The 27,780-nt window shown below is 36.3% G+C and overlaps 1 pseudogene across 1 annotated transcript in view; it reads left to right on the top strand.

Annotated features, from left to right (window-relative positions):
- The window catches only part of LOC149541328 (tyrosine decarboxylase 2-like), a 222,713-nt pseudogene that overhangs the window by 135,440 nt on the left and 59,493 nt on the right, over positions 1-27,780 (top strand). Inside the window, exon 7 of the transcript XR_016355325.1 lies at positions 27,152-27,316. The product of XR_016355325.1 is annotated as a tyrosine decarboxylase 2-like (transcript). The remainder of the gene's footprint in view (positions 1-27,151; positions 27,317-27,780) is intronic.

Raw genomic sequence — 27,780 nt, forward strand, 5'->3', positions numbered from 1 at the left:
TGTGGGTTTTCATCCTGAAAGTCACAATCCAGTCACATTAAAGCAACCAGTAGTTTATCTGAATGTTTAATATCATTCTTCATGGTGACAATCCCAATGTAGGCTCTCCTTTTTATAACCTCGAAGTGAGGGAAAGACGTTGGCATGAGGAATGTGGGATAAAACCACATTTTCGTCCTGTAGTGCCTTTAAGACATTTTATAAAGTGTATAGCTTATAATATTGAAATGACTTAATTTTTTCCTCTCAGTTTAATGAAGTTCTGAAGTGAGGTCGCTTTAACTCCTGTTGTGACTGGTAAACATCCTGTTAAATAATATTTAATCCATCCGGATGTGGAGATAGATTAAATTATGCCCATCTATTTAGCACTGAGAAGGGGACATGACAGTAATAATAATCAGCATTCTGATCTTCATCCCCAGAATCATCTTCATCTCTTCCCCATATTGGTTCAGACGATATTGTGTTGACCACGGGTTGTTCTTCACTTTTCTGATTTCCTTCTTCAAAAATAGCTTGCACAACAATACAATGATTAGGATCGTGGGGCAGCCTACACGCATCACACCATGGGCCATCATCAACAATATTCATTTTCTTCAAGGGATCAGGTGTATCTTTAGCATGAGTTGGTCTCTCTGGTTTTCCGTCCTTCCAGTTTGTGTTATAAGGCATATCATGTAATCTTACTCTGTCATTTTTATTAAAGGGTGGCTTCTCATTTCTACCTTGTTTGACTTTTATCTCCTTTAACATGTCCATTATTTCTTTAAATTCGTCCTTCTTAGGATTTTTTGGGTTATACAATTTTGAATCATCCCTCTTATTAACTCCTCCTGTGGCCCTCCTATCATTTTCAATAGTCATGGCAACCTTGAAAGCTTGGGGTAGCGAGGAAGGTCTATGAGATCTTATTTCATAGTGAGTTTTGCTATCAAAGGCACTTAAATAAAAATTAATCAAGAATGAATCTACGGGCCTAATTTCTCTTGAAATTCTGTTAAGGACTTTATTAAATCTTTTGTTGAACTCTGACACTGATTCATTTGAGTTCTTCTTAATGTTAGTCAATTCATGTGACACGGAGAATTCTCGGCCATGGTGTTCGGTTCAAGGTGTTAATACCTTACTACCCCCATGCTTTGAGTCTTATAATTCTCCTAATAGATTGATGTATTATTACTTGATTTCAAGGCTTATTTTTCCATGCATGGGATTGATTACTATTAATGTGCATAGAATTATTTATAACTAAATGACATATAATAACTATCACCTTACATTAAATTATATAATCTTATTTAATAATATGATAATACTATTACTATACATTGATAATAATAATAAAAGTATTACTATGCATTAGTAATAGTACTATTATAAAATATCCACTATATAATTAATAAATGTTTTAACCTTGTACATAATTACCAACTTACCTTAGCCTTAGGCGACGTGAGCCTCCCCGAATCCTCTTTGTGATGGGTTGTGTGTTGATGTGGCAATTTAATTAACTTCCCATGCACTATGCTTGGTATGTCTCTCAAGTATACAATTTGATATCGTGCCTCCTTGTCTCTTTGCCCACTGGTTTTCTCGATGATGTGGAGGTTTTGTGTATATTCTTCAGAGTATGTGGATCTGTACATAGGTGGCCCCTACACCCGTATCAACTTGCGTTCTGCTCCTGCGGTTGTCTTTCCTCGGCTGATGTGTCTACTTCAATGTCAAAGGCTTCAATCTTTCTTTACGCTGGTGTGATTCCTGATGATGTGTCCTCTTCATACTTCGCCATGTTTTGCCCCCTTGCAATGTAACTTCACTTAATTTATTTGGTCTCGTCTTTTCTTTCAATTTTCCATTTGCATGGTATCTTTCTTTAATGTGTTTCGTCTTATAGATAATGTTTTGTTTTTCCTCCATCTAACTCCCCCGATGCCATTCTTCCCCTTTCATTCTTATGGTATGTATTATTATAGTATGTATTATGTTGATTGGATCATAGATCACATCACTTAGTTAGGAACGATTAGGTATATCTAGGAGTGATTATGTTTAAGTTTGGAGTTAGTATATTTTATATAATATATTATACTAATATATTTTTTGTTTTGAATGCATTTAAAATAGATATTTAATAAATATATTTATTAATATAGATTAGTATAAGATTACTTGATGATATCTATTATATTTTTCATCTATACATGGAATGATATCACTAATTATTAGTAGGATATTGATAACTAATACACAGGTTCATCTTTGATCTATATTTATGACAATATTTTGTATGGATTTAGAGGTTTTTATTTATTCTTTATTATAATTTATTATTTAAATTTTATCTCAAGGAGGGTATATTACATGTATGAACAAACTAATAAAAATAAACATATTATAATAAGATGACTAAAAGTCACAACCCATCTAAGAGACACAATCATAAGGAAACATCACAAAATAGTGAGGGCATGGAGAAGAGAAGAAATAAAAGGATAGGAAACTGAAATGATCACAGTAATTATATATGGCATGACTTATGGACAGAGACAAGGAGGAATAGATCGGAAATGAATGGAATCCCAGACAACCCCAGTCGGACAAGATGACTCCCCCAGAAGTAATAGGCAATCCTGGATAAGCAGCGAATATGAACAATTCATCTACAGATCGTCAGAGCAGTCTTAAGGGCATAGCACTCAATATTGGAGCAACTGATAAATCATACGGAAGACATTTTAGACAGGGCAGATCAATATACACCACAGATGGAAAAAATATTTATGCACTTGTAATCATTTGGCATTGGATATATCTGCATATTACTATCAAAGAACATATGAAACTTTAATTAGTATCAGACTACAATGAAAGTATGATGAAACCCCATATCTCAAAAGCAACATCCTTGCAAAGGCAATCAATAACTCATATTCATCATAATCAATTCACAGCAGACTCAAATAGATAAGCATAGGCACCGAACAAATCATCCAGAAGCTTATATACATTACGAAGTAGCAAATAATGTCAGTTCGAGGAAATAATGGAATAGACATTAGATAAAAATCATCATAAACAACAGAGGACACCGACTAAATAGCACCTTACATGGCATGAAGATTCAATAATAAGAATCAGAATATAGAAGAATGTGGCATTCAGAAAATGAAAAGATAAGAGTCTTAACCAGCAACAGGAGGAACTTACACACAAAGGAAGTCATCGATGAACAGTCAGAATTCATACATGATAACACCTAGGTTTTGAGAAACTAATATTCAAAGATGTGTATGGGGTTCCCAATAATGGTCGATTGGGGTCTCTATGTAATGACTGAAGACCGTCCAGGTGAATAGAGGAGTGTTCAAGGAGACATTGACTTGGCAGAAAAAGAGACAACAACTTGGCAGCAACATGACAGTAACTATTGAAGACAGAGACTTGGGAAGATTTTGTCGATCATGTTCAGTAGGAATAAGGATTGGAAGTGATCGAATATAGAAGAATGATAGAAGATGAAAGAACATAGATGGCACCAAAATCTGACTCAGCATTGTGATATTCAACCCTAACTTTCCAAGATGGCAGACAGAGATAAGTCTTTTTGTCGCAGTCCACAAAGGTGAATAAACAAGAGACTTAACTCAGCAAAGAGGAAGAAAGTCATCAAACTTAAGATGAAGAAGGCACAGGAAACATAATCATCGAATTGTTGTCTTACTATCCGTATCCCTTATTGAATCTATGTTGGAGCAATACTGAATTAATTTTGAATTACTGTCTTTGTCTCTCAAACTGTTATATCCTATTATTCATATATAATCACACCAAAAATCTTATACCTGTACAAAGGAACAAATATATTTTAACACTAATATTTCAGATCAGAAGTGCATTCTAGAGTCTATAGCTGATTAAGTAAAGAGGGTACCCATTCCACCCAGTATAAGACTAATGACAAACAAAGGAATTGGAGATAAGGGAGGTCAGAAAATAGTGATAAACATAGAGAATCTATGGAATAAATAATAATCTACGGAATATATAAGAGGCAGTATTATATCAGTATGCGAATGATCATCTTGAATGGGAGTTTAATTAATAACCATGATAGACCTTCAGGACTGGGACATTCTTTCCTTGACTAATAATAGAAGAAATTACTCCGAAGGCTCATAGACCTGTAGTCAGTCAATGATGTGGATGGGAATAAGAAATGAATTTGCATACATCATCAAATATAGGGAGAATATGCTGATCAAAGGAAACTTGTCCACATACATACAAAAGATAGAAGGAATAATATAAACTCTTAGTACAATTAAACTATCATTTGTGTATTACACTTTATGACTATTAAGTGCAGTGGTTCAAACAAGATAAAGATATTAATATTTATCACATTGAAAGACATCTCGAAAAATTAAAATGAAGGAATTGAGTTCCATATCTCATAGGATCGGATAGGGGACATTACAGTAAGGCTTATCAACACTATTAGAATGAATGTATACTAATACAAAAGTATTATTCATAACAGATCAATGCCTATCTAAAGATAGTGATGCTTTCTGAAGATTGATAACCACTGCTAGAAAGGTAGGGCTCATGGATGGTAGACCTAGGCAAAGGTGCCTGCAACTAGTAGGATGTGGATGGATGAAGGTTTCAACTGCATCTAGGGATGAGCAGTTTCCACCTGTCAACCCCTACCATAGAGAAGCATATTTTTAGAGCAATTATAGTTGATGAGTGGTTGCTAGCTCATGCCCTACTATACAGAGGCATGTTAGGATAACTACAACTATATATGAGTGTTTGCCAAGTTAGATCTCACTACAAGGCATGCTATAGCAATTGTAGCTAGGGAAAATCATTTCTCAAGTTAAGTGGGCAATATTATAGTATTGTACATCAAGGTAGTTAAGGTAGTTTAGTATTCAAGGTTACGTAAGGTGTTGACTACACAACCTAGATGGGCTGGGATAAACTCACTTGGTTTTAGGTGAATTAGATCTCGGTGAAATTTCTTTAGTGATTTGATGAAAGGATATTTTATTGTTAGATCAAGCTAGGTCAACTAGGAGGTTGGAGAATGCAATTAGCTGCGATATGTCAAATTCAGTTCTTTGCTTAGATAGCGTAATGACCCTGCCTAGTTGTAGCTTCAAATAACTCTAATTTCCCTAATATCTAATGGTTAAACATTCTATCAAACACTTGTATAGCAGCCTCATAACCACTATTAATGACATAGCTAGATGTGAACTGTCATGCCACAATAGTCAAGCCAAATACTGAAATGATATTTTTAATTCAACTTGATAAAAATCAACTTATAATTTATTATTCAAACCCCTGAAGTTACAAACATGCACTCAAAAAGATAATGAGGAAATCTGTAATTACAGTACTCAATGACAGCAATACAATTCTAGAATACACTTATTGGCAAACCATGTGCAATATAAGAAGAACCTGATTCAATAATGTCAATGATTGGCCATAATATCGAGATCGCAATCCAGATTGAAGTCAGCTTTATCCTCCTATCAATTCACAGCCTCTAGATGGAAATGACTTGCAATGTGCATGAAATCGTGACCCCGGAAACCTGATCTGCAGCCTTAAAACACTAACCACAGGTTTGAATAAGTGATTGGCAGCTCAATTATTGAATGTTGGGTGGAATTGGGCAGTAATAATCCCAAAAAAGTGCAGTGCTAAACACAAATTCAGCTCCCTAGTCCTCACGTCAATGCCAGAAACAAATCACAGGTGGTAAAGAATGATCACTATGCCTCTTGGTTACCACGTGGAGCATAGAAATTGCTATGGTAATTCTGGAAACTGCCAAACGATGCAACAATGATGAATGGTTGCTTGTCAGAAACCCACGTGAGCCTCAAATATGAATCTTAGGTATGATGGAAATTCACAAACTCCTTCACAAATCAATCAAACCCCAATCTCCCCTTAGCCACAGCAAAAAAAATAGGAGGAGAACACAATTGTATACCCTAGCACAATTGCAAATGCAATCCTCAGAATGCAAACTTAAAATTGAATCTAAAATACTTCAGCTGTAGATCCCAAACCCTTAAGCAAGGGCACAAAAATCAGAACTTCAAGAGTGTCACAAAGACAACAAAGAAAGATAAGATAATCAAATAATTTGATTCTTTTCTCATCAAATGTCCTCATATCTATAATCTCCAAATGACACCAGTTTCTCAAAAGAGCTCCACTTACACAACATTAAAATATATAAAGTGCCATTAATATAATTTATTAATTGCTTTTGGCTCCAAAATGACATTTTCCACCGTGACTTAATATTTTGACACATAATGCCACTGTTTCTTGTTCCCACGATTTAAAACTTTTCGTCTATTTTTGATTTTTTTGGAGCTATTTTATCGGAATTTTCTGGCCTACATGTTGTAACTAATTTCATCTCTAAAGCGGAAAAAATACTTATATAAAAGGGCTTAGGGTTAGGGATTGTTTCATTGTGGGTGATGCGAAAATTGCTTCTTGCGAGGGTATTGAGCTGTAAGGGATTACGGATTGTAATTAGGTTGTAATCACTGGATTGTAATAATATTGGACTTGCTGTTTGGTGGACGTAGCCCAGGGATTGGGTGAACCGTGTTAAATCTTGGTGTCTTGCATTCTCTTCTGTGTGATCTATTGTTTTCTGATGTTTATATTTGCATGTAATTGTTATTTCTGTCTGAGGTTTAATCTTAATAAGTGGTATCAGAGCGAGATTGTTTTTCAGTTATCCTGTGTAGGAAAGTCTCACGGTTGAGTGGGAGTCTCACGGTTTAGTGAGAGTGATGGCAGACAAGGGTAAGCTGAGGGTTGACAAGTTTAATGGGTAGAACTTTCAGTTATGGAAGATGCAAATGGAGGACTATCTCTATTAGAAGGATTTATTGAAGCATTGGAAGGAAAAACTAAGAACCAGAGAACTATGACAAATGAGGACTGAGAGATTTTAGACAGAAAGGCACTTAGAAGCATTCGATTATGCTTGGCACCATCAGTGACATTTAACATTACAAAAGTGAAGACAAAAAAAGAGTTGATGGAAACTCTAGCAAAATTGTATGGAAAGCCCTCTGCTTTAAATAAGGTATTTCTCATGAATCGTTTATTTAATCTAAAAATGACAGAAGGTGGATCTGTTGTGGATCATTTAAATGAGTTTAATACTATTACTAGTCAGCTATCTTCTGTGCGTATTAATTTTGATAAAGAAATTAGGGCTCTCTTGATTTTGTGTTCTTTGCGTGAAAGCTGGAATGGCTTGGTAATGGTTGTGAGTAATTATGTTTTTGGATCTAATACCCTAAAATATGATGATGTGATCAGTGTTATTTTGAGTGAGCAAACTCATTGTTTCTCAGGTGGATCTACATCAGGAAGTGCTTTGAATGCACAAAGTAGAGGTAGAACGACTGAGAGAGAAAACAATTCTCAAAATCGTGGGAAATCACGAGAAAAATCAAAGGGGAAGAGGTCTCAATCGAGAGGACCAAATGACTATTGGTATTGTGGGAAACTAGAGCATAAGAAGAGAGATTGCTGTACTCGAAAGAAAAATGAAGGAGATAAACCAGAAGGGAACAAGGAGGCAAATGTGGTAAGTAACAAATTCGAAGAGGATGCTTTGCTTCTTTATTTAAAAAGTGTTGATGATTCATGGGTTTTAGATTTTGGTGCTTCATTTCATGCCACACCTCATAGATGTTATTTCATTGATTATGTCCAAGGGGATTTTGGGCTTCATTATTTGGAGGATAATGAACCCTATCAGATTGTTGGAAAGGGAAAAGTTAAGATTAAGTTGCAGAATGGGAATCATTGGCTACTATATGAGGTAAGGCATGTTCCAAGGCTGAGTAGGAATTTAATTTCAACAGAGCAACTTGGTGATGAGGGTGTTGTAGTTAGAAAAGCTTTACAATTAGGGCACAAAGAATCCTAGAAGTGAAAGTAACTTTAACTATTTTGCGAATTAAGAAGAAAACATAAGCTACAGACAAAGCTTCTAGCTGTATATTTCCACAATTGCTCCTAGTCAAAGCTTTGGCTCCAATTGCTTCTAAACTCTTTTCTATTCAATTCACAAGATACAATTACCAATAACACAAGATAATATGAATCAAAGGTAACTTGGATGAATTATAGACAAAGCTTGCAACTCACACAAATAACAATCTCACTTAATCAAAGTGAAGTCTCAAATGCTCCTTTGTATTCACTTTATCTAAAAAATAATGCTTACACAAACAAAGTTTTGCAGGCACAATTTCTCTAGAGCTCTCTTGCATAAAGATAATCAGGATTTTACAATGAAGGGGCACTCCTTTATATAGGCACAGGAGTTGAGAAAAAGGTGGAGGAAAAAGTGGGAGCAACTCAACCAACTTTGACCTAGTCTAACTACATAAGAAAATAAAGGCTACATGCAACTACACATGCAACTTGCATTACAATTTTTTACATACATGTAACTCACATTACATGTAATGCATCCTTTACAACTACTAACATGAAATAAAAACAAAAACAACAATCTTAAAGATTGTTTCTCAATGCCTTGAATTTGACAATGATGTCATGCACTGTAGGAAGGTTAGCAATTTCTATAGTCTTTGATATGGTTTCTACTCTCACTGCATTTTCATATGCTGATTGCACAATTTTGGAATTTGCTACTGTAGTATCTAACAAGTGTTTTGTCAAGGATTTATACAAAACAAACTTGTTCATTGTGTGTGAACCTAAATCTTTAGAATCTACATCAGTATTGATCCTGATTGTATATTCTGAATTTACTCTCTCTGCTGCAATAAGATTACCAAAGTCATCAGTAACATGGCATCCCATCTGTTCTAAATCACAAGTAACACTTGTTTCAACTGCTTGACAATCTCTGAAGGCCACCTGGAACTTTGTGATCAGCTTCCCCAATGTCTCCTTGTAACCAATGAGTCCTTGAAACTTGAAGAACATTTCACATGATAGAAGAACGTCACATGAGACCATAGCATCCAGATCAAATTTTATCATTTCATCCCAATCATTAAGGATTTCCTTCCGGTTATCTACTTCTTGAGTCAAAGAAGAGATTAAATTTTGCTCCATTTCATTCATCTCTTTGAGTGGAAATGGAAACAGAATGCGGAATGTGATGATGCTTTCGCATGTAATGAAGCAAAAACAAGTTCTTGGGAAAAAACTTGCAATTTCTCCAAGAGAAAAATCGGCGAGCAAGCACAAAACGCAAAACACAAAAGAAACAACGTACCTATGGAAAGTGACTCAGACATACCAAGATGCAATGCACTTCAACACTCAAATTCAAAATTGGGACTTGGAAAAGAACCAAAAATATAAAAAATGAACAAAAACTTCATTTTTAAAGGAAAAATGCACTTTCCATGGAAAAGATTTTAACAAATGGCAATCATCAAGTAATTTCATACATAAAATAAGCTAGATAAGCATGAATTTAAAGCAAGAAAGAAAGAGTTCACTTACATATACCAAAAATGAAGGGAAAAGATGCTCCAATATTTGAAAAATTCTTCCAAAACACGTAGACGCTTTCCAACTTAACAAATTCGAATGGGAGAGGGCAGCAAACAAGGAGAAGTTTTTAGGAGATGCCAAAACATGTCCTATTCATGCTCCATAATCCAACGTTTTTGGGTGTTCATGCTTGTGGGACATTTTTGGCAAAAATGTTTTTCTTCATGATGCAAGATCAAAACATTTTGATCATTAATCACAAAAAAATGAACCACAATGCAATGTAACCTCCAAAATATGCCAAATTGATTTACTTGGGAGGAAAAACATGCATTAAAAATGAATTTATTTGCTGATTTCTCCAAGAACGCGCCATAGAATAAAGGTTTCAAAAATGTTTTTGAGCTTAACAAATCCATTTTGGAAGCAAGAGAAATCATTGCCAGCCAAAAATGCTTTCAATGGAACAAATTTCATGTAAATCCATTGAGAAAATCTCAAGTTATGATCAAAATTGGGTTTTTGGAAGGCAAGAGCATGTTCTTCTTCAAAAACGAACTTTTGGAGGATCAATGCATATATTAAAACATGTCTTACTCCAAAATCGGACATTTTTGGGTCACACATTTTAAAACATGCATCTCTCCAAAATCGCACTTTTTGGGTGCCATTACATGTTTTAATATGTGCTCATAGGAAAAAACAGACCTTTTGGTGGAGGAAGCATATTTTAAAATGAAACTCACCTTTTAGATGTCCAAGCATGAAAACTTCACTTCAAAAAGGTCCACTAATGATGAATTTTTTATGTAATGACAGTTACTGAAATTTTTGCACACTTGTAAAAATTTTGTATAAGAGCGAGTAATCAAAAGTGCACGAATGTTATTCATCATGTACCAAAAGAATATGAATGTCCTTGTATTTTCATTTTTTGAAATACAACTGATATTTATATAAAATGAATGAATATGAAAATGCTCGAAATGGAAATCTCACGCAAGCCGTGAGTGTAACTACTACTTCTACACATATTGAAAAAAAAAAAAAAAATACAGCATAGGAGAGTAGAGTCAGAGGTAACCAGTCATTGCCTTTCAGCCTTTGAGTGGTTATTCGATCTTTGTTGCCGCTCCTGGTCCAGCTCTTGGCCTGATAGCTCCGTGATGTTCGTCCTCGTCCTGCATGAAAAGCAATGGGGTTAGATCTTAAACGATCTAAGCAATGACTGGTTATCACCAACTTGGTACCCACGCATGCTATATAATTCCTATTCTAAATTCGTGTAAAAACAGTAGAATAAATTCTGAATGCTTTAATGTAAAAAATCAGAAAATATAATGTTAAAGGGACATATTATTTATCTGATATGAAGCCTTTCATTATAATCAAGCATAAGCATATTGATCTCAAAAAGCAGTACTCTACATGTTCAGATTCACATCACAAAGAGGTAATTTCTGAGTGTCACGAGCCCGTGCTGGAACCTCGTGCAATACTCTTTTATAAAATCTCAAGATAGAATAGTAACAAAGGAGAATATTGTTATGCACTGCAGATATCAGAGAAGGACGTGCAGGTTGCCTTTTCAAGTATTTTTGTTACAAACAGATTAGAGTTAAACAAATGCAGAATCGGTTATGACTGTTCTTACACTTCCAACAATAAATTTTCTAATACTCTCAATGTAAGCCCTGATACAACAGTCAAGAAAAGATGAGGAGTAAAGTAAAATTCATAACAGCAGGAAGTAGTGATACTTTTCTTTATAATCTTGGAACAAAGCCCTTACTGGCAGCAAACAAAGAACCAAAACCAGAACAAGTTCGAATATGGAAAGCTAGGCAGGTATATAGAAGGCCTAGAAAAGAAATGAGCAGCTACAGTGTCCATCTAGTGGAATTACATAATGGTGGTGACTTATTTGTGATGAAAACTATGGATAAAACGATGGTATTGAACCACAATAAGGTTCATCGAGTTTGCACAGAAAGAGAGATTCTTGACATGGTGGATCACCCATTCGTTCCTACTCTTTATGCCTCTTTCCAGACAGAAACACATATATGCCTAGTAATAGATTATTGCCCTGGTGGGGATCTCTTTATGCTGATTGATAGACAACCTACAAAGGCTCTTCAAGAAGATGCAGTAAGATTCTATGCTGCAGAAGTAGTAGTTGCCCTTGAATATCTCCATTGTCAAGGCATAATTTATGGAGATTTAAAACCAGAAAATGTGTTGATTCAGAGCGATGGACATGTAATGCTGACAGATTTTGACTTATCATGTTTGACATCCTATAAACCTCAAGTCATGCGCCTATAAATGTCTCTGAGAAGAAGAAAGAAGAAAAGAAAGTAAATCATTTTTCGTTTTTTTTTTATGCCAAGGTAAAATAATGCTTACCAAGTGCATTTTGTGCCACGAGTTGAGGTTTTCTGGTGTTTAAATGTAGCAGAGATGGGGCATAAATGGAGTCCAAAACCCATGCAACAGCAGCAAAGGTGGAGACTTATAGAGGCCCAGGAGAGTCAGGTTCCCAGGTCTGCAAAAGATCACGGCCTTCCATGGAACCTGCAGTGAACAGCAAGATACTCGCAGTAGGATGTGTTTTCAGCAGAGGAGAAAGTGCATCAAAAAGCGACTACAGCAGCTTCATTATTCCCATCCAACGGCAAGCAGATCTCATGGCAAATAAAAGAATTACGACATTACCAGTAACAGGCAAGGTCGTGGCGGCCCGAGCTAATAAACTCATAGATGCAAATGCTAAACAACGACCGCATACCTTCCAAGTTCTGCAATGGCAGCCTGATCCAAAAGACAGCGAAGATGCATGGAGGAATGGCAGAAAAATGCGGCAGGGGTCTGGTTTTTTCCCCATCAAACCCTCTTTCTTCACAGCCGTGGGTTTTTCTTTTTTTTGCAAAGTGCGGATTAAGCAAAATGAAGAATGTGGCATCGTTTTTAGGGTTTGAGATGCCTTTGTATGACACGTCCCAAAAAAGGCTTTTGCCTTGTGTCTTTTTTCCCCTTATCTTTCCTTTTACCTTGGCTCGACTCTTAGTCATTTCTTTTTTTTACAAATGATAATGTTGTTTATACTTTTAAGGGTTTTATTAGACATTTATTTCTTTGTAAAATAATTAATTATTATAATGTAATTTATTCTTATTATTTTAGTAAATACTAATTATTCTAAATAAAATATTAAGTGATTAAATATCACTTAAATGTTTTATGTAAAATAATTAATACTTATTAAAACAAAAACAATAAACTATATTATAATAAATTATTATCTAATAATTATTAAACGCCTTATATTTTGTTACAAGATATAAATCGTTTAAATAATTATTATTGTGCAAAGAAATAAATATTTAATTTTCCTTTAGAAGATTGAAAGCAGATATTTTGCAAATTATTATGGCTAAGTATTGAGTCAGGTGTTGATGGGACTTGGAGGCCAGAAGAGTTACTGCTTTTTGGAGACTTTTGGAGTCTATTTGGGGCTAATGACTGCATTGACGAGGGGCAGTTGGTGATATTATCAGACCTTGCCCTTTGGGGGGATTTGGGGACACCTTTTGGAGTCTTTGAAAAGACTAAATTTTGGCCTTTGGGGCTTAATCTGACCCAGCATTTATGGCTTTCAAAATGCAGTTGGTTGGAGGGGGGGATAAGTATGAGTTGAAGGCTCATTTTTGAGGGGTTGTTCTTCTTTTTCTTTGCTTGGCCTATTTTGTAAGTTTTTCAGACTTCTTGACAGGAGCAGGGATCATTTTGTAACTCATTATTTAGAGATATATACAGATCTACAGCACTTTTGGGCATTGATTTCAACTGAAGCCTTCTCTTTTTTCTGTATTTGTGTGTCATGTTGATGCCTTCTACAGGATGGTTTCAGTTTTGCAGGTTGAAAGATGTGTTACAAAGCAGTTTTTTGGATTGTGAGTAATCTATTCTCCTTTTTGAAAACTGTTATTTTAGCCCTCTTATTAGCTTTTAGCAAGGATTCTGTTTATTGAGTTGTGCAAAGGAGTTTTGTTATTGTTGTTTCATGGTGTTGCCTATGTGTTAGATCTCAGGGATACTTTTCTGGTGCATCACCCATTAGGTTTTAAAATTTCCATTTTCTGTTATCTTTCTCCCCTTTTCCTCCATCAGAAGTTCAGTTTAGTAGTATAAAGTGATATACCAGATAGGAAGCCGGCCTAGAATCCAGAGATTCATTCCATCCACGGTTCACCCACAACCTTGGAATGTTTCCATGTTTCTCCAAAAGGTTAAGTTTTTGCAAACTTAACAGGGTGCATTTTTGGTAGATAACAGTTTTGGCACGCCCGGTGGGACGGTTTTATTGACTAAAATCTTTTATAACTGATCTTTACATAGTTTTTATGATTTTTTTGCTGATTCTGATATGCTGTCAGTAAAAACAGACCTCTTTAGAAGGTATTTTGCTGCATATCTGGCGACTCAGTCTCATGGTTATGAAGAGTAGTGCTGTATGAAACGCATTGAGACTAGAAGCTCAAAGTCTTTTGAGTATTTAGAGCTTTCTTCACCAAAAAGAAGAGGGAGAACACTTAAAAGAACTCCTCCTTCAGAGAGAAATTAGTCTACACCACCTGGTACAGAAGAAAGACCGTTGTTGTCTTACGGAAGAAGAAGAAAGTGCTCAGACAAAGAGGTTAGAAGGCATTCAGCCTCACCATCTTTCAGGACAGGGTCTCTGTCTTCATTTTCCACACCATCTATAGTAGCACAAAATAGTACACATTCAGTAGGTGCTGTTGGAACAGTTTCAAATCAGCAAGTACCTGTGCCGCCACCAGCAATGGCGAGGCAGTTTGCTTTTGTGCCTTTTAATCAAGGCAGCCCTTTGAATATTGCTCAGCATGACAATATTCCCCTTGCACCACTAAAAAATCTACCAGAATATACAGGGGAAGGGCAAACCACAGCATTAGAGCACATTAGAGACGTGGCAACCCTATGTTATGCCTATCATATCACGCAAGATAATGTAGCTGTAAGATTGCTAGCAGCTTCTTTGAAGGGGAAGGCACTTCAATGGTTCAGAGGACTGAACGTAGGTTCTATCGCCACATGGGACGACTTAGGAGATGGTTTGAGCAAATATTTTGAAGACAAGTCAGACTATTTGTCCTTGGTGGAGCAATTAACTAATATTAAGAGGGCCCCCCAAGAACAAATGATGGATTTCAATATGTGGTTTCAAAGGACTTGGAATAGGATTCCGATTCAAGTCAGACCCTCTGCTGAACATGCTTTTTTATACTATTTAAAGAGCCTAAACATCGATATATCAGTCTTAATCCAGTCTATGGGAGGAATTTCTCTACCGCAGTCATATGATTTAGCTGTGAGGGCAGAAAATTGCCTAATTCAGGCTGGAAAAATAGCACCAAGGCCTCCAATGCCTATATTTCCTGATATTCAGTCGAATATGCCACTGATCATCCCTCCTTTTGCAACATTACCTGCTGTTCCAACATTACAAATTGCTGCAACGAGTGATTCAACTGCTGCAGGGCCATCTCAAGAGTTACAAGATATTAAAAGTAGTCAGCAAAAAATGGAGAATATCTTGTAGACTATGGGAAATGAGTTGGTAAGCATCAAGAAGCAACAATACCAAGGACGACCCCCCTACCAACAGCAGAATCAAAGTGGGAATCCATATTACCAACAGCAAATAGGAGGACAGCAGCAACAAAATCAAGGTGTGAGGCCGCCTTATCAGAATAATTATCAAGGAAATAGACAAAATGTGAACCCGAGGCCATTTCAAACATATGCACCAGCGCCTTTGAATGCTGTCAAAGACATAGTACCAGCCCAGAATAATTTAGCTTCTGAATATGAATGGTGCTATCCGTGTAATCAGCCGCATAATCAGGCAACATGCTCTAATGGGGTCATCAACCAAGCATTGATGGTCCAAAATGCTGCAAGTACACAATCGGAAGGAGGTGGAGATACAACAGAACAACAATATGATCCAATCCTAACTGATGCTGCTTTTATAAATTGGCAAAGAGAGGAATTTTGTGGGGTGAATGGTGATGCACCAGTTGCAACTTATACCAGAGCAAAGAAAAGAGCTTTGGAAGCAGAGCAAGCTGCAAATAAAGGTAAAGAACCTGCAGTCAGTGAGGCACCATTCAACCAAGGACATGTGTCACAAAGCAATCCTATCATGCCAACTAAAGAGCAACCCCAGCCACAATTAAATCAGGCTGATGTCAAGGCGTATCCTAAGATACTCCCACCTATGCCTTACAACATAGTGCACAACATGAAAAAGGTTAATGTCACAATGTCTATGTGGAATTCATTAGCCATCCCGGGACAAACTGATCTGCTGAAGAAGGTCTTGACTGAAGAGAAGAGTTCTATGCAAATGACTGATGGGAACCCCAAGGTGGTTTTAACAAATGTTGTTCCGGAGGTTGCTTCTCAAGATAGCAATAAATTTCAAGGTAAGAACGTGAAACCACCTCCCTTTTACGTATCTTTGATAATTGGAGATAAGTTAGTACATAATTGTATGGTAGATAGTGGAGCTACCAGTTCTGTAATGCCCAAGAAGATTGCTGATCAGCTGGGTTTGGTTTATCAGCCTTTAGAAAAGGGGGTAGTGCAGTTGGATGGTTCCATTGTTAACACTTTAGGGGTTGTTAAGGATGCCAATTTGACACTCCATGCATGCCCCAACTTCTCCATTCTCCAAGATATCTTTGTAATTGATCTTCCTCCGTATTTTGCCCTTTGTTTATCAAGAGAATTTACAGAAAAAATAGGATACCTTTCCTCAGATTGGTCCCACATGCTGTTTAGAACCCATTATGGGACCAAAGTGACCATCAAATCAGAGGGGCTTGCAAGGAACCATATTGAGCCGTATATACCCAACGTGATCAATGCAAATTGTGTTGCATTTGATCAAAATGAAAATTTTGCTGTCTCAGAAGCAAGTACCCAAGTAGAAAACATTCCTGATATTCTCCTTGATGAGTGGGCAACAGAAAATGCTTTAGGAAATCAAAGCAACACTATTTTGGAGGCTAGTTTGGGAAACTATATATTCCAGGAGGCTGGTTTAGTTATACCAAACCTTGTTAAAAGTTCAAACGAGTTTAATGGTGAGCAGGAAAAGGTTTAGGAGCTGTACTTTGATGGCTCTAGAAGCAAGAACGGTTCTGGCGGAGGTGCAATGTTAGTATCTCCTCAAGGAGAAAAGTATTATGCAACTTTTCGATTCAGTTTTGCATGTACTAATAATACAGCTGAATATGAGGGGTTGATTCATGGACTGGAATGGGCTAGAATGAGGGGTGTCAAATGCTTAAAGGTATTTGGAGACAGTGAATTAATTGTCAATCAGGTTAGGGGGCTGAATGTGACTAAAAATGACACATTGAAGAAATACAAGCACAGAGTTTGGAACGAAATTGAAAATTTTGATGCTTTTAACCTTATTGCTGTCCCCAGAAAGTTAAACCAGCACATTGATAGGTTGGCTGCTGTAGGAGCACAATTTGATATCGCTGGAAATATTAACAAGGAGCAGGTGCAACAACATATCAAGATCATAGTCAGGCCTTCTATACCTGATAATGATGTTAACTGGCAAGTGTTTGACAGTGATGAACAGATTCTGAATTTCTTGCTTGAAGAGGATGTATTTTCAGCATCCAATCAGCATAAGCTAGAGCAACAATATGGCGATCAGATCATACAACTAAAGTCCAATAAGCTGCCTAAGGGATTAGTTACCCTTGAATCTATTTTTAATGCTGATGATCAGGCCGGAAAGAACAAAACCAGCTTGCTGGTCCAACAGGACCATTATGAAGACCTTGAAATTGCCAAAGGAAAAAACTTAAAATTCGGAAAGGTAATTTCTGCAGAAGAAAAACAGTCTTATGTTCACCTTTTTCAAGAATTTAATGATATTTTTGCATGGGAGTATGCAGATCTTAAGGGTTTTGATCCACAACTTGCCCAACACACCATTGATTTAGAGCCAAACTCTAAGCCTATAAGGCAGAAGCAAAGACCAGTTAATCCAAAAATTGAACCTTTAATGCAAAAGGAGGTATTCAAGCTTATTGAAAGCGGTATAATCTTTCCCATCAAGCATACTAGCTGGGTATCAAACCTTGTTCCCGTTAGAAAAAAGAATGGGGAACTACGGTTGTGTGTTGATTTCAGGGACCTCAATAGAGCATCACTGAAGGACCGCCACCCTTTACCATCCATGGAGAAAATGCTCCAATATGTTTCTGGTTCGGAGCGTTTTTCGCTTCTTGATGGTTATTCGGGATATAACCAAGTTCTGGTTAAAGAGGAAGATCAATTTAAGACTGCATTTACTACAAAATGGGGTACAATGGCTTATAAAAGAATGCCTTTTGGTTTGTCCAATGCAGGAGCAACGTTCCAAAAAGCCATGGACATGGCTTTTTATAATCTGATGTACAAATTTGTGATGGTTTATCTCGATGACATCACAGTTTACTCGAAAAAAGCTGCAAATCACATTGGTCATCTTACACAAATTTTTCAGAGATGTAGAGAGTTCGGTATATCCCTTAATCCCAGGAAATGTGTATGTGCCGTGCATGAAGGTAAGTTATTGGGCTATGTGGTGTCTAAAGAAGGTATAACAGTAGACTTGGAACGAGTTGCGGCTATCTTAGAGCTTCCCTTACCTCATCATAAGAAGGGCTTGCAAAGTTTCATAGGAAGAATAAATTTTGTTAGACGCTTCCTATCGGATATAGCCACCCTGTTAAAGCCATTAACAACAATGTTGAAGAAAAATGCAGTTTTCAGCTGGACCAAGGAAGGAAAGAACAGTTTTCAAAAGATCAAAGAGTCCTTAGCATCAACCCCGACATTGGTAAATCCTAACTTTAAAAGGGATTTCATTTTATATGCTTATGGCAGCTATGACGTCATTTCTGCAATTTTAGTCCAGCAGAATGACGAAGGCTTTGAACAACCTATTGCCTTCTTTGGTAAGGGCCTTGAGGATCATGGGCAAAGATATAGCTTTGTCGAGAAACATGTATTGGCTGTTGTAAAGGGCTTGAAGAAATTCAGGCACATGTTGTCTCATAACAAGGTACATATTATAGTGGCTCATCGTAGCGTCAAAGAGTTCCAACTAAGTAAAGATCTGAATGAAAAGAGGGCCGGGTGGATTACTAAGGTGATGGAGTACGACATGGACATCCAGATTACTAAGCTGGTTAGGGGGAAGGGTCTTTGTGAGCAGATTGCTGATGTAACTATCACGGGAGACAAAGAAGCAGCAGAAATAGCTCTGGTCATACATGGAACAGCAGCAAATGACCAACCAGCAAGCTGGTTAAGTGAGATCACTCATTTCCTTCAAACCGGAGAGTGCCCCCCTGATCTCGACAAGGCCAAGAGAAGGTATTTCCGATTACAATCTGTTCCTTATGTATTAATCGATGATATTTTGTTCAGGAAGGATCACAGTGGTATGTTGTTAAGATGTGTAGACAATGATCAGTTTGACAAAATCCTTTTTGAATTCCATGACGGACCTTCAGGAGGTCACTATTCACCTAGAACAACATCATTTAAAGTTATGAGGGCTGGCTATTATTGGCCAAGCTTGTTTAAGGATGCCCATGCTTGGGTAAGGAAATGTGTGAAATGTGCCATGTTCGCTGGAAAAGAAAAGCTGCCAGCTTTACCATTACAGCCCATTCAGGTACAGCAGCCCTTTATGAAGTGGGGAATAGATTTTATCGGAGCAATTAATCCACCCTCAAGTGCGGGGCACAAGTGGGTCCTAGCTGCAACAGATTATTTTACCCGCTGGACAGAAGCAATAGCCTTGAAGGAGGCTAATGAATCGGCCGTCCTTGCTTTTTATGAAGATATTGTTTGCAGATTTGGGGTACCTGATTCCATTATATCAGATAATGCCCTTGCATTTATAGGGTTGAAAGTAAGTAATTGGGTAGTAAAAAGTGGTGTTTACCTTAACACTTCTTCTAATTACTATCCTCAAGGGAATGGATTGGCGGAATCTACCAATAAAAATCTGATAAGGATCATTAAAAGAACCTTGCAGGACAATCAGCGTGACTGGCATTCAAAACTGAAAACTGCATTATGGGCTGATAGGATCACTCCTAAAAGGGTGATTGGAAATTCCCCTTACATGCTGGTATATGGGAGAGAAGCACGGCTACCAATATCTACCGAGCTTCCAGCATTAGATCTAACTAGTCAGCTGGTCCTGTTTGAACCAAGTGATCCCATGGCAGTAAGATATGCCCAACTTTTGGAGTTGGAAGAAATCAGAAACAAAGCGATGCAAAGTATGGAGTTCCCACAGCTGCAAACTAAGAGAGCCTTTGATAAGAAAGCAAGGTCAAGATCTTTCAAAGTTGGAAATCTAGTTCTCAAGTGGGACGAACTCAAAAGTAGGCCAGGTAAGCATTCCAAGTTCGATGCTTTCTAGAGTGGTCCATTCGTCATCACAGAGTGCAAAGAGCACAATGCCTTTCAGCTTTCAACGATGGATGGAGATGTCCTACCAATCTCGGTAAACGGGATTCACCTTAAACCTTGTTTTGAGGTATGATCTATCGGGCTTTTCTTGTATATAATAGTTTAGATGTTTGGTTTTCCCTAAGTGCTGTTCCAGCACATGCTTGCTGTAGTTTTGAGTGTTTCCTGTTTTCAATAAAGAGTTTCCAAAGTGCTGCACAGCTAGGCAGAGCAGAATAATGCTGCATGCATGCAAATATCATAACCACATACCCATGCTTACATACATGCACATGCAATAGTATCCTCAAATTTGATAGTCATTAGGTAGTCCATGTACAAGTCCAAATGCACATATCTAAACATGGATACCTAGCTATAAAACCTACATACACCGAGCAGTACCCTAACCTGCCTATCTGTGTCATGTTTTGTGATTCGGCTATATGAGAATATGCAATAATTCCTTTCAGCTCAGTATCACGAGCATAACTCATAATGATGAAGAATTTCTTCTTCACCACTGCAAGCGATACCCGTGACACTGAGCTGAAAACAACAGTCACCCATTCTCATATACTTGAAGTGACTCTATTGCCCAATGGTCTGATCGGTAACGCTACTAGTTTTGATGTCTAGTAGGCAAACATATAACAGATGTCGCCAAATTTGTTACTAAAATTTTTGCACACTCGTAAAAATTTTGTATAAGAGCGAGTAATCAAAAGTGCATGAATGTTATTCATCATGTACCAAAAGAATATGAATGTCCTTGTATTTTCATTTTTTGAAATACAACTGATATTTACATAAAATGAATGAATATGAAAATGCTCGAAATGGAAATCTCACACAAGCCGTGAGTCTGACTACTACTTCTACACATATTGAAAAAAAAAAAAAATACAGCATAGGAGAGTAGAATCAGAGGTAACCAGTCATTGCCTTTCAGCCTTTGACTGGTTATTCGATCTTTGTTGCCACTCTTGGTCCAGCTCTCGCCCTGATAGCTCCGTGATGTTCGTCCTCGTTCTGCATGAAAAGCAATGGGGTTAGATCTTAAACGATCTAAGCAATGACTGGTTATCACCAACTTGGTACCCATGCATGCTATATAATTCCTATTCTGAATACGTGTAAAAACAGTAGAATAAATTCTGAATGCTTTAATGTAAAAAATCAGAAAATATAATATTAAAGGGACATATTATTTATCTGATGTGAAGCCTTTCATCATAATCAAGCATAAGCATATTGATCTCAAAAAGCAGTACTCTACATGTTCACATTCACATCACAAGGAGGTAATTTCTGAGTGTCACGAGTCCTTGCTCGAACCTCGTGGAATACTCTTTTATAAAATCTCAGGATAGAATAGTAACAAAGGAGAATATTGTTATGCACTGCAGATATCAGAGAAGGACGTGCAGGTTGCCTTTTCAAGTATTTTTGTTACAAACAGATTAGAGTTAAACAAATGCAGAATCGGTTATGACTATTCTTACACTTCCAACAATAAATTTTCTAATACTCTCAATGTAAGCCCTGATACAACAGTCAAGAAAAGATGAGGAGTAAAGTAAAATTCATAACAGCAGGAAGCAGTGATACTTTTCTTTATAATCTTGGAACAAAGCCCTTACTGGCAGCAAACAAAGAACCAAAACCAGAACAAGTTCGAATATGGAAAGCTAGGCAGGTATACAGAAGGCCTAGAAAAGAAATGAGCAGCTACAGTGTCCATCTAGTGGAATTACATAATGGTGGTGACTTATTTGCGATGAAAACTATGGATAAAACGATGGTATTGAACCGCAATAAGGTTCATCGAGTTTGCATAGAAAGAGAGATTCTTGACATGGTGGATCACCCATTCGTTCCTACTCTTTATGCCTCTTTCTAGACAGAAACACATATATGCCTAGTAATAGATTATTGCCCTGGTGGGGAGCTCTTTATGCTGATTGACAGACAACCTACAAAGGCTCCTCAAGAAGATGCAGTAAGATTCTATGCTGCAGAAGTAGTAGTTGCCCTTGAATATCTGCATTGTCAAGGCATAATTTATGGAGATTTAAAACTAGAAAATGTGTTGATTCAGAGCGATGGACATGTAATGCTGACAGATTTTGACTTATCATGTTTGACATCCTATAAACCTCAAGTCATGCGCTTATAAATGTCTCTGAGAAGAAGAAAGAAGAAAAGAAAGTAAATCATTTTCATTTTTTTTAATGCCAAGGTAAAACAATGCTTACCGAGTGCATTTTGTGCCACGAGTTGAGGTTTTCTGGTGTTTAAATGTAGCAGAGATGGGGCATAAATGGAGTCCAAAACCCATGCAACAGTAGCAAAGGTGGAGACTTATAGAGGCCCAGGAGAGTCAGGTTCCCACGTTTGCAAAAGATCACGGCCTTCCATGGAACCCGCAACGAACAGCAAGATACTCGGAGCAGGATGCGTTTTCAGCAGAGGAGAAAGTGCATCAAAAAGCGACTACAGCAGCTTCATTATTCCCATCCAACGGCAGGCAGATCTCATGACAAATAAAAGAATTACGACATTACCAGTAACAGGCAAGGTCGTGGCGGCCCGAGCTAATAAACTCATAGATGCAAACGCTAAACAACGACCGCATACCTTCCAAGTTCTGCGACGGCGGCCTGATCCAAAAGACAGTGAAGATGCATGGAGGAATGGCAGAAAAATGCGGCAGGGGTCTGGTTTTTTCCCCATCAAACCCTCTTTCTTCACAGCCGCGGGTTTTTCTTTTTTTTGCAAAGTGCGGATTAAGCAAAATGAAGAATGTGGCATCGTTTTTAGGGTTTGAGATGCCTTTGTATGACACGTCCCAAAAAAGGCTTTTGCCTTGTGTCTTTTTTTCCCTTATCTTTCCTTTTACCTTGGCTCAACTCTTAGTCATTTCTTTTTTTTGCAAATGATAATGTTGTTTATACTTTTAAGGGTTTTATTAGACATTTATTTCTTTGTAAAATAATTAATTATTATAATGTAATTTATTCTTTTTATTTTAGTAAATACTAATTATTCTAAATAAAATATTAAGTGATTAAATATCACTTAAATGTTTTATGTAAAATAATTAATACTTATTAAAACAAAAACAATAAACTATATTATAATAAATTATTATCTAATAAATATTAAACGCCTTATATTTTGTTACAAGATATAAATCGTTTAAATAATTATTATTGTGCAAAGAAATAAATATTTAATTTTCCTTTAGAAGATTGAAAGCAAATATTTTGCAAATTATTATGGCTAAGTATTGAGTCAGGTGTTGATGGGACTTGGAGGCCAGAAGAGTTACTGCTTTTTGGAGACTTTTGGAGTCTATTTGGGGCTAATGACTGCATTGATGAGGGGCAGTTGCTAATATTATGAGACCTTGCCCTTTGGAGGGATTTGGGGACACCTTTTGGAGTCTTTGAAAAGACTGAATTTTGGCCTTTGGGGCTTAATCCGACCCAGCATTTATGGCTTTCAAAATGCAATTGGTTGGAGGGGGGGATAAGTATGAGTTGAAGGCTCATTTTTGAGGGGTTCTTCTTTTTCTCTGCTTGGCTTGTTTTGTAAGTTTTTCAGACTTCTTGACAGGAGCAGGGATCATTTTGTAACCCATTATTCAGAGATATATACAGATCTACAACACTTTTGGGCATTGATTTCAGCTTATGCCTTCTCTTTTTTCTGTATTTGTGTGTCATGTTGATGCCTTCTACTGGATGGTTTCAGTTTTGCAAGTTGAAAGATGTGTTACAAAGCAGTTTTTTGGATTGTGAGTAATCTATTCTCCTTTTTGAAAACTGTTATTTTAGCCCTCTTATTAGCTTTTAGCAAGGATTCTGATTATTGAGTTGTGCAAGGGAGTTTTGTTATTGTTGTTTCATGGTGTTGCCTATGTGTTAGATCTCAGGGATACTTTTCTGGTGCATCACCCATTAGGTTTTAAAATTTTCATATTTTGTTATCTTTCTCCCCTTTTCCTCCATTAGAAGTTCAGTTTAGTAGTATAAAGTGATATACCAGATAGGAAGCCGGCCTAGAATCCGGAGATTTATTCCATCCACGGTTCACCCACAACCTTGGAATGTTTCCATGTTTCTCCAAAAGGTTAAGTTTTTGCAAACTTAAGAGGGTGCATTTTTGGTAGATAACAATGACATCAAAAAAGTCCCCCAAAGTAAACTTTATATGCAGTGACATGTAAAATGTCCAAGTTTGATGGATTTTACATGTTCTTGCATATAAAATGTCCACTTATGAAGAATTTAGGTCATTTAATTCATTTAAAATTATAAGAATGTTACAAAATGGGTCATAAACAATATTTGTTTATCATATTTTGAAATATAACATATAAACATTATTTTAAAATAACATTTAAGTAAACATTTGATTTTTAAAACCAAAAATTAAACTGAAACTATATAGTTATATAGTTATTTAGAGTGAAAAATATAAAAGTAACTCAACTTAAAATTATAACATAAAGTGCACTATAGTCACATTAAGTTAAAAATTTGAAGTTAAAGTAACTTAAAAACATAACAAATAATGAAAGTCAAAAAGTGAAAGTCAAAAAGTTATATTTATCAAAAAATGAAAGTCAAATCGAAAATATAACATCATATTTTTAATTCGTGCTGTTGCACCCAAAAGGTCCACTTTTGAAGAACTAAAATGGATATATCTTTTGACTAACAACTCTGATTGACCTCTAAGTTAGACCGAATCAAAGAGAAAAAATGAAAGGCATGACATGAACAAAACCAAAGGACTAAAAACTAACAAACACAAACTCAAAAGCAAAGAACAGACGATGAAGGCTTCAAAAATCAAGTAAAGGCTCGACAGAAAGCAAAACGAAAAAGACTTGATGAAGGCTTTCAGTAAAATAATTTGATATATGAATTGAAATTGATCGATCGATCAACATTAAACAACTGAATATCAAATTTAAGCTTAAAGAAACGTGAAACTAGCTTGAAAATTTTTCGTACTGTTACCAACATTTTGTAGTGACAAAATGCAGGACAACAATGTATATAAAAGAGATATATGTATGGCGGAGTAGTTTAGTAGTATGCAGATACCTGTAGAGATAAGCAAAAATAATATCTTTACAAAAGCAATTTTGAACAATCAGAAAAACAAAGTATGTTACCATGCCAAAACAGCTGGAAGTCAGAATCGAGTTGAAGGCACAAAATGATGATAAAGGAAGTTTTGAATTATAGTTTTGAATGATCAGATTTTTTTGTTTTGATAAGTGTTTTTATCACTAATGTCAAAGGGGGAGATTGTTGACATTAAGGTCAATTTGTCTATTAGTGACTCAACATTTAGTCAATTGGTTACATTGCTACCAAGCTCTAGAGTTGCTACCGAGCTTATTATTTAGTTTGCAGTGTTAACCAAGTGATTTAGTTGTTCTTGATCCAAGTAGTCAGAGTATAGTGTCTATCGAGCACCTGAATCAGTTTACAGTGTTTCCCAAGCTTCATAGTGCTTACCGAGCTTTAGAGACAAAGTTCAGTGCAAACCGAGTGTAGCAGAGGCTACCAATCTATTCAGTGGAAGTGAAGAAGATTGAAGTGTTAACCGTGCTCTATAGTGTTGACTAAGTTCTATAGTGTTTACTGAGCTCACAGTGTTAACAATGAGAATCTAGTGTTGACCGAGTCATGCAGTGTCAACCAAGTGATTCAGCAACTATCGAGTTTCTCAGTGTTCACCAAGTCACACAGTGCTGACCGTGTTCGAGCCACTTGGAAGTGATTAGTATGAACCGAGTTTCAAGTTCAACTGAGTGCCAAAGTTTGCCGAATATTGACAGTCTTTGTCATGTATTAGAACATCATCGAGTTTGTCTTCAAAACCCAAGTTACAACAGTTGGGCCAACTTTGTGAATTATGATGAAATTGTTATTGTAGCCGACTCTAGTAAGTTGTGATTTAGATTGGTATATATGTAATGCATTGTATCATTTCCAAAGAAGAATGTGGAAAATTATATGATGAGCAGGTGTGTGATTTGAAGAAGGCTACAAGTAGTACAAGGGACAACAGAGATTTATCTATCACAGTCAGGTGATCATTGTAATTCAAGGAATCTCATTTAGCAAATCAGAGTTGTTGATCATAGATTAGCCATTGGTTCATCCTAACAAGTGCATTAGTCAAATCCTTTAACAGGGTAGACTTAACAGTCATTTACTAAATCTCTTAATCGAGTACATACTTCATTGTATGTTTGTAAATCCTCTAACAAGGTGGACCTCACAATCCTTATTGCTCCTAAGAGGGCAGATCACCAGAAGTGGTCAATTACAAGCCTTAACATATTAACTTTATACTGTAGTGCTAGAACTTGTGGATATCATCCCCACCCTAGTTTTACTTTCTAATTGGAAGGTTTCTGGGTCACCATATCTTGTGTCAAAGTCTTATGAATGTTTTATTGATTTCATTCTTTCATGCATGCAACTAGATCAGAATATTATATGAAGGATTAATTGGTGAAGTAAGATAAAGTTTTATTGGTTCTTGAATACATTTTTGTGAAGACCGAGTAGTATGCAGTTTATATATATTAATATATTCAGTCTGATTTAATCAGAACTGAATTATATATCAGATCTACTGATAATAAGTATTAATTTCTAATCTCTATCAGGGATCCATATACACTTACATTTAGGAACTAGCAAAATAGACTTTAGGTCAAGGGAGCTTGAGAGATCATCCAATCAACCCTCACCTCCCAACACTAGTATGAAATATTTGATATTATTATCTCATATAACCTCAAAAAAAGTTAAAAATATTAAAAGTTTGTTCCTTGATAATGCTATTATTTTAAAAATTAATTTAGTTGAAATTTTTTATTTGTATATACTAGATGGAGAAACTAAGGTATAAGGATACATACTTCAGTTTTTTCAATGTTTTGATATTATATTATAATTTAATTTTTTTATTCATATTTCTGTGATAGGAACATGACATATGGCTCCATGTTGATGCTGCTTACGCTGGCAGTGCTTTTATATGCCCTGAATATCAACATTATCTTGACGGGTTGGAGGATGCAGATTCTTTTAATACGAATCCCCATAAATGGCTTCTCACCAATTTTGATTGCTCAGCTCTTTGGGTTAAGGTAATGGTTATTATTTTTGATGTGTTCTGAGATAGTTACAGGATTTGAAGTGTCATAATATTTCATAAATAAGTAACTTCTATATATATATAATTTTTTCTTTTAAATTATTTTTTAACTTTTACATCACTTCACTTAGCTGATGTTTTAAAGATTCTTTATAAGTATTAAAGACTGCTGTGAAGACTTGTTCCTTGCACTTCATCTCTGGACCTTTACTGATCTTTGTTGCAGTCATGCACCCAACTAACCAAAAACAACACACACACTTTTAGACAAGGATTTGTTGGGGTTAAGAATTTGAGCTAAAAAGAGGGTATTTTCTTTTGCATATAGTTCTATGAAAAAGTCCTTGTCAATGCATGTATTTCTGCTTTGAAATGTGTATACTTTGTTGTAGTGTAGATTTGGAAAATGTGGAGTGTTAGTCGCAAAAAGTTGTTCATCACATCATGGACTCTTGG

The sequence above is a fragment of the Cupressus sempervirens genome, chromosome 8 (genome assembly GCF_028749045.1).
Source record: "Cupressus sempervirens isolate cs-2001-9-10 chromosome 8, ASM2874904v1, whole genome shotgun sequence".
NCBI lineage: Eukaryota > Viridiplantae > Streptophyta > Pinopsida > Cupressales > Cupressaceae > Cupressus > Cupressus sempervirens.